Source organism: Salarias fasciatus, chromosome 13 (genome assembly GCF_902148845.1).
Source record: "Salarias fasciatus chromosome 13, fSalaFa1.1, whole genome shotgun sequence".
Taxonomy (NCBI): domain Eukaryota; kingdom Metazoa; phylum Chordata; class Actinopteri; order Blenniiformes; family Blenniidae; genus Salarias; species Salarias fasciatus.
The window spans coordinates 8,697,042-8,705,989 of record NC_043757.1 but is presented as its reverse complement, the minus strand read 5'-3'; the positions used below and the strand labels follow the sequence as shown (position 1 = coordinate 8,705,989).

The 8,948-nt window shown below is 44.2% G+C and overlaps 1 long non-coding RNA gene across 1 annotated transcript; it reads right to left on the bottom strand.

Moving 5' to 3' along the window:
- Nucleotides 1-3,155: 3,155 nt before the first annotated feature.
- LOC115399777 (uncharacterized) lies at nucleotides 3,156-8,711 on the bottom strand. Its single transcript, XR_003932727.1, has 3 exons — nucleotides 8,648-8,711; nucleotides 3,455-3,536; nucleotides 3,156-3,265 (listed from the first exon to the last, which is right to left on the bottom strand). It is a non-coding gene; the product is annotated as an uncharacterized LOC115399777 (long non-coding RNA).
- Nucleotides 8,712-8,948: the final 237 nt, after the last annotated feature.

Sequence of the window (8,948 nt, the reverse complement as noted above, 5' to 3'; positions counted from 1 at the left end):
TAGCAGTATGAAGAGCATCATGATTGGCAGACTTTCCACAGGCACAACTTTATCCTGCACTCACAATAAAAACAAGAAAAGGTGTGACTATCTCCCCAAGCACTGAGAGCTTTTCTTTAATGTTTAAAGGTGGACATGTAGCGTATTACTGCTTACAGCTGTGTGTGGGTTTATTAAAAACAAGCAAGCATGTACAAAATAAAACTGCATTCTCATAAAATTGTGAGAGAGAGAATAAAAGTAATAAATAAAGGATGATCTTTAATCACATTTCTAAACCCCTTCATACTACAGAAGCAATATTAGCAAAGCTGGCAGACACGTGTGCCTGTCATCACAGAGAATTAGCTCATGGAGGATCGGTGAGGTGAATTATATGAACAGGAAGTTGGGCAGGCCATAGAGGACACAGTTCAGAGTTACAGGTGAAGGAGTGGTGAGCCAATGAAGAAGAGTTGATCTGCAGAGAGTGGTAATAACAAGTGAGAGGTCTCTTGAAATATGCTCTTTAAAAATACTGTTCTATATTTAAGTCAGTTAGATTTATAGTTTCCAGAGTTGTCCCCGACTAAGAATTTACATAGTCGAATGTGATTCGTACAATCCTGCTGATCATCGACTGATAGTCGAATCTATCATCTCTGTTTTTTTGGTTTTTTTTTAGAATCATTTGAATATAGGCTACAGCAGAATGTTGCAGCAATAAAAAAAAACAGCACAGGCAGGTAAAACAACACATTTTTTCCTACACAGTACTGAAACACAGACTGGAACAAAGTGTCGGTAACTTTAGACATCAAACAAATGAAGTAGCTCAAATGACCATAACCAAACCCACTTCTAACAAACGGGCTAAAGCATGTAATTTATTTATATCGATAACTTCTGCAGATAAGCTCACATTTTTTGGCTAAACAATTTCTCACATTATCTGCTCAAATTGAATGAAATAGGCTTAATTACTTAGACCCTCCAGAAAAACGCGATTATGCGATCGCATGAATTCATGCATAAATCACCCTTTTGCCGCTGATTATGCAGGGGCCACATATTTTCCAAAAGGGCGCATAATTCCCACAATAATCTCACATTTACCGCGAAAAAAAAGAGAAATGGTCTTGCTTGAAGTGCTGTCACGTTCAATGAACGAGCCGTTCGTTTGAACGCGCTCTTCTAAGTGAATGATGAGAGCCGTTTCACAGCTGTCTGAGAGCCGTTCCTTTGTGCAAATAGTCCACGCTTCCTTCACGTGTCTCCTGAGTGTCTCCTGAGTCCAGCTGTCACCGCTGCCTTCATGTGAATGACGGAGTTTCAGTTTTCCACAGCAGCGCCAGTCACCTGAACGCAGCAGCTAACTAGCGGAGGAGAAGTGTCCAGAAACCGGAGCGGAGCCGGTGTTTTGGAAGAACTGGTTTCCCTATTAACTGGCGACTGGGTTTCTTTCACGTCCCTTGTTACTGATAGATGTTAAAAACCAGACAAAAAGCCGTGTCGGACCTTAATGAGTCTGATTTCAACATCTGCTGCTACTAGCAGCAGCAGCAGGAAGTGCTAAAGGAAGTCAGTCACCAGGTAACAAGGAACCCAGTTCATTTGAAACACTGGTATTGGCGAATTTCTCACAGGTTTTATTTATCTTAAATTGTTACTCACCAATGCTCATCAATAGAACACACACACACACACACACACACGCACACACACACACACACACACAATTGCTGTGGTAACTGTGGTAAAGTATGTGTGTGTGTGTGTGTGTGTGTGTGTGTGTGCGCGCGCGCACGTGCGAGAGAGAAAGAGAGAGAGAGTATGGGTAACCTACATATCTCGCATCCTTTGGCATATTTCACAGCATACTTCACAACTGTCCGCGATTTTACCGCATAAAATGGCATAAAAACCCTGCATATTCATTTGCATAATCAAGCATTTTAGCTCGCATAATCTGGGATTTAACAACGCATAATCAAGAATTTTTGCTCGCATTTTTCTGGAGGGTCTAATTACTGTATCAGTCCGTTTCGCAGCACAACATCCATGCAAAAACAAACAGTAAATTAAATAGAATAAGCCTTTTAGATAAATTAAAAATATATATATAATAACCTAAAATATTACAATTAAATGAAATAAAAGTCAGCATTAAAATTGAGAAGTGAGTGACAGAAACATCTTTCATACACCCAATTATCTGGCTACTGACCCGTTTAAGGTGGAAAGCCATATAGTTGTTGTGGAGTGATATGAAAGGAGCTGCTGACGCAACTTGCATTTAACTTTTTTTGGATCATCTTTGACTTGCTCTGAAGTTTTTTTCCTGACACTGTGAGCCTTTTAAAGTTAATCCAAATCACCACCGAGATGCTGCTCTGTGATGGTGCTCTGCACAAAATCGGATTGTGCCATTCACCATGGTGATTCATTCACAAACACTAAACAGAGTATTGAATAAAAGCACAAGTTAAGTAAATTTTTCCACTGTATATTTAGTATATTTGATAGGCTAACATGTATATCAAAAAGGCTTTATGTCATGTTTATCTGAAAAAAAACCCCCCAAGCAATTCTATGTAAAATCAGTCATCCAGCACCCCCATACAGCTGTAATGGAATGGTCCTCGTTTAACCACATTTTGTGATGCTTGGACTGTATGATTGGCCGTGGAATCAGGCCCCTTCGAATGGATCTTCGAATCTTCGAATATCTGAGGACACCCCTAATAGTTTCATTTCTTCTTCTTCAGGTATTTTCTTCTTTATAGACTTTGAATTAAAGAAAGCAAATGTGCTTTAGGATTACCGTTTGATCCTGCGATGGTGTGACGGGCATTGTCTGAAGTGTCCCTTTCCCTGAGGGTGTGGACGGCCTGGCTGGAGGTCTGTCTGCCACTCAGTACATCTGCAAGATGTGAACACACACAAGGAACAGTACATGTAATGATGCACACAGGCAAGAAACGTAGGTTTAAAGGCAATTAAGATCCAATCACACAACGTTTAAACTATCTTTTCTTGGCTGTTGTAACTAAAAACACTATTTTCATAGGCTGACTTGAAGGATTTTATTTTTTTTACATTGTTCTTATTCATTGCAACATGATTTCAAATCAGTAAATATAACCTACTGTCTAAAACAGCAGCCGTGGTTTGTGTGTTCTGCTGAAGGCTGCCGTGCCACTGGTTGAGGACGACACAGCCAACGCCGGCCAAGCTCAACAGCAGGGCAGTCTCCACCGGTCTGTCCAGGGCCGCCTGCGCTGAGCTGGAGAAGAGAAGCAGGGGCAAAATAAAGACGTAGAGGATTCACTGTTTTACTGAGAGTACTCTCACTCGAGACTTTGGATCTTGTAAAACATATTTGGAAAGGAAAAATGGAAGAATGGAGGTGAAGTAGGAAGAGCGTCAAGAGGAAGTCTCGTTAAGGTTTCATTCAATAAAGCTGGTTGGTTACCTCTTTTGCAAGTCAGCGGTTGAGTGGTGGAGAAAGCGAGCTTTGTTCTGAATCCGGTCAAAGAGCAGAGCCATGCAGCACCCTGACGACAGCAAATGTCATTATCGTTATCCGGCAGCAGAACAATGACCGACTCAAAGGATCCCCAGCCCTGCTCTGAAGGGTTAACTGATGGGCTCTTCTCCTCTTCCGTTTCTTCTGTTCACGATGTAAAAACATGATAGATTACCATTGTTTCTGAAAGTGATGCATGGCAGTTTTAGTTTCAGTGATTGAATTGTATTATTTTCTACTGCTTGTGGGTTCATTCAGTGTCTGCTCTTCTCCAAGGATGTCGAGAGGCGACAATCCACCAACAGGAGGTCCCACATCACACCTGTCTTAAAATCTCTCCACTGGCTCCCTGTTGCATTCCGTGTCCAGTTCCAAATCTTGGTGCTGACCTTCCAAGCCCTACATGGTCAGGCTCCCATGTACATCAGAGACTTAATCAAGCCCTACAGCTCGGCTCGAAGCCTGAGGTCCACTGAACAGAACCTGCTGAGAGTCCCACGGAATCGCTTTAAAACTAGGGGTGACCGCGAGTTCACATCCCCCGCGCCTCGCCTCTGGAACAAGCTTCCCCTAGACCTGCGCTCCCTGGACTCAGTGGAGGCTTTCAAAAAACACTTTAAACATGTCTGTTTCAGAAGGAATTCCAGACCCAGTGACGCAGTGTTGTCTTGGCTGTACCATGCACTGTAAAGCTCGGTTTACACTTGAACGATTCTGTGGCACGCATTGCCACGAATCGAGTCGCAAACTACTCGTACAGTGGCGTGACGTGGCGTGAACTGTGCGTAAACCCATCGTGACTGCGTGCCATGTCGGGACGAGAATTTCGAAATGTTCAAAATTTTGGTCACGACAAAATATCGCGAACGGGTCGTGAACTATGCGCCAACTGTCCGTGAACTCCTCGTGAACGTGTCGGGACAATGAAGGAGTATGCGTGCCAGTCGTGGCCACCGGCGAGTACCCGGAAAAGGGCCCCATGCGGGGGATTTTTGACGCACTGTCATTGCAGCATCAAGTGTAGCGCCTTTGTCATTGAAATTGAGTGATGTCAGCCGTCTGTCGGGGCCCCCTTCAGCTCGGGGCCCTGGGCAGCACCTTTTCTGCTGCTCTTCAACACAGAGCAGCTGCCAGGTACAGGATCTTCTCTTCTCTGCAATGATGGTGTCTCTGGCATTCAGCATGTTGTCTGTTCCACAGCAAATCCAAAAATGACCCGGGGTTGGGGAAGCCCCCTTTTACTCGTATATGACGTGCGTAATTGCGCGCGCAACCACATCGTGCTAATGCGGGAAGCTCGTAAACTATGCACTAATTATGCGTGAATGCGTCGTGCCAGTTCGCGACACTGATGGGCGCATTCGTGAACTGTGCGCCAACTGTCCATGAACTGGTCGTGAACTAGTCGTAAACAGTGCGGGAGCCTGCCGGTTCGTGACTCCAGATTGGCACCCCTTGCCACGACAACATCGTGGCATAAAGTCGTGCAAGTGTAAACCTAGCTTTAGTAAGTAATTAAGTACAATTTATTTATATAGTACTTTTCGCAGAACAATTGTCACAAAGTGCTTCACAGATAAAATCAACAACAAAAAGCGATAAGAAATCATAAAGAGAAGTTGCTGCCAAGACAGTGCAGCTCAGAAGGTCTACAATGCCTTCTTAAACAGAAATGTTTTTAGGTGTTTTTGGAAGGACGAGCCAGCTCTTTCTTGTTGAGGCAAGTGAATAGCCTGTTACAGTAGTCCAGTCGCGAGGATATAAATGTATGATTGATCATTTCAGTCTCGTCCTTTGACACCATGTGTCTGAGCTTAGCAATGTTGCGCAGCTGGAAGAAACAATTTCTTACCAGCTGCCTTGAGTGGTGGCCTGGTGACATGGCGTTGTCAAAGATCACCCCAAGGTTCCTCAGTTCGGTTTTGGTTGAGGAGCTCAGATGACCAAGGTGCTGTTTAATAGTGGGGATGGCGCTGTCTGGGGCGATGATGAGGGGCTCTGTTTTTCCTGAATTTTGCTGGAGGCAGTTGCCACTTAACCACTGCTTGGTTAGTGACAAGCAGTTCCTTAGCGAGCTCAGTTTGTGAGATTCAGAAGTTTTGAATGAGCAGTACAGCTGAGGGTAGTCAGCAAATAGGTGGTTGGACACATCACTGAACTGCTGGATTATCTGGCCCAGAGGAAGCAAATACAGAAGGAACAGGAGGGGTCCCAGAACTGAGCCCCGAGGCACACCACACTGCAGGCTGGCTGGCTCAGGCATGATGTTGTTGGCTGACACACTGAAACTCCTACCAGCCAGATATGAGGAGAAACATTGGAGCACGGGACCTGACAGACCAATCAGGTCCTGCAGCCTGTTTATCAGGATCTGGTCTGACAGACAGACGGAGGGATCATAGCTTTACAGATGAATCTCATCTTTTTAATGTGTTTTGACAATGAGGGAATAAATATGAAAAGCTGACAGTGTTATTTCAACACCATGCACTTGTGACATATGGAGGAAACAGGCACACAGTGGGTGAAAAACCACTACTTGTGTGAACAAGGTCAGCAGCGTCCCTTCATCTTCTCTGTGGCAGCTAGCTCAGACAGAGCCTTGAAATTATACCGAACTGTCAAGGCAATGCTCCGGTCGCAGCGCTCCGTCACATTAAGAGAAACTCTTTCACCTTCCTATAGGAAAGACACACACCAATATAAAGTGACCCAATTCTGAGTTCAGACAGGAGTGCGGGTGGTGCTGCACGTACTGTGCACCTGCGTTTCTATCAAGCCACTGATCTGCCATCGCCTCGTCACGTCTTGATGGCCGATGACGTAGGAGCGATCAGCTGGAAATCAGAGCACGGTGTCAGTCACACTATAGTTAGCAGCATTAATGGCAGGATGGTGGGTGGCACATATGTCTGGCCCGGAGCGTGTCAGAGGGCCAAACCTCACACTCTGCCACTCACGCAGACCACCTTCGTTTCCTGGTGAGAAAGAAAGAACGGCTCTACGAGAATGAACCCAGAGCTGTTTTTGGTTTAGCTTTTGATGGTGAGAAGAGCTGAGAGGCAATTTAGGGCCGGGTAGTTATTTATTTAACAAATGGCGAAACAAGAAAGACGACTTCAACTTATTTAAACGATGAAGTGAGTCAACACAGAGACGGATGAGAAAGACATTTCACCATTCTCTCACGGGCGATAGGGTAGCGAAGTGGTTTGCTCTCTTGTCTCACAGCAAGACAATCCTATGCTGAAGTCCAGGTTTGGGACACATTTTGTGCTCTCTATACTTGTGTGAATGTGTCTGAGTGTCAAGGCTGTCCTTGAACTTGCACATAGCTGGGAATAATTTAACTGAATAAAGCAGTCCAAAGATGGACAAATAGAAAACACTCTCTCAGGTGTGGCTTTGTGTGCGACTTCAGAACAGCAGATTACTACTCCGTTCCCAGACTCAGGACTAAAATTACACAAGGTAGTTTTTTATTTTTCATGCACCAAATGTTTGGTAGAAGCTCCCAGAAACATGCAGGAGGGCAATGACTCTGGTTTGTTCACCAAACAAAGCTGAGAGCTTGTTGTCTGTCAGAAAAGCAAATATACATTTCAGGCTGCTCTGTATTTTTAACTCTCGGATCTCATTTGGTTTGAGTTTCTAACTTTTCTTCAGTTTTATATTTTTAGAACAACTTTATAATTTTCTCTTCTTCTATTCAACCTTCTCCTGGTCTTTGCTGTTCAGATGTTTAACTATAAAATACCTTGATTTCTGAAATGTGCTTTAAAAATAAACTTTACTTGTGTTGTTAATGGCAACTATATAATTACAAATCCTTACTGAGAAAGAAAACAAAGCTTTCTGCTGGCCTTTTGTTTTTTTCAAGTACAGTATTAACACTGTTTTCAAAACAAAACAAAGTGTTTGAGTTTGTGTTGAATACTGTCATGCTGTCTGACAAATATCAGATCTGAGCTGAACTGTAATAAATGTACTTGTCATACAAGACGTAATTCAGAGTGGTCATTCCTCAGTCTTAAGGTTGCAGGTTCAGTTCCCTATATCCCCATGTCCATGTTTCAAAGTGTCCTTGAGCAAAACGCTGAACTCCAAATTGCTCCCAATGGATGGACTGAGCGCCTTGATGGCAGCTGCTTCGATTGGCGTGTGAGCGTGTGTGAATGGGTGGATGTGATTAACAGCGTAAAGCACTTTGAGGGCTGCTCAGGTAGTGGAAAAGTGCCATAGAAGTGAAATCCTTTTTACCACCGTGTCTTCCTGCTGCACTGGGTTCTTTCTATATGTTTTCACTCTGACAACAAAAGATTGATGTATTTGAAAGATCAGACCTTATGGTTAATTTATACATCTTGCTTCTCTTTAAGGCAGTTAATCCAGTCTTCGTACTTCTGGTGTGGCGGCAGTATAACTGTACTTCACATAATGTCAAATTCTTGTTGAAGGTGGGTGCTGGACTTTGCCGACGTTGTATTTCTCCCCCCTCCTTTAATTTCTTTATAGACACACAGTCGAGGTCAGGAGGGTGTCATGTGGGGGGCTGGAAGTTGGCGCCAGTGTCTTTTCGCAGAGGACGTTGTCCTTGTGGCCCCGTCACATGAGGGTCACCACCGCAGAGTGTGAAGGGGTTGTGATGCAGATCACAACCTCCAAGTGTGAGTCCATGATCCTCCAGTGGAAGAGGCCAGCGTGGCTTCTCCAAGTGGAGGAGTTCAAGTGTTGCAGTGTGACGGGAGGAGGGATCGTTAAATCAGCTGCAGACAGCGGTGATCTGATTAGGACGCCTCCTGATTGACTTAAACTGGAGGTCATCAAGGCACGGCCGATTGGGGAGCTGTAAGGAAGCCCTGAGGTCGGCCCAGGACCCGATAGACAGATTATGTCTCTCGTGTAGTTCAGGGAGAAGAGCTGGAAGAAACTCCAGGGGACTGAGAGTCTGTGCTTCTTTGTTGCGTTTTGTACTTTATGCAGCCTTTTGGTCCAGATACTTCAAGTGATGTGATCAATGTTTCATCTCTACATTCATAAGAAACATTTGAATTATTATTTTTTTTTTTCTAAATAATGCACTCAAAGCTATATATACAATTCATAGAGGAAAGCATGAGGCGTATGAGTGTATTTTACCAGACAGATTGAAGGCTGCCAGTTTAGCTGGTGGGACATTAGCCAGGAGATTTTCCAGGCCGGCTCGCAGCTGCTCCACCTCAGACAGACTTGACAGAGAAAAAGACGTGTTAGCAGAGCGGGAACGATTATGTGTGTATTATGTCACAAATAAAGAGCAAAAACCACTTCCTGACTCAGACCTGGGTTTTTGTTTGGCGCCGATAAAGCCCTCCCACTGATGAGTGGAGTGCTGGCTGTGGGTTTCCAAAATCTCCTTCATCACAACACAGACTGCTCTCTCCTGTATGCACAAATCAAC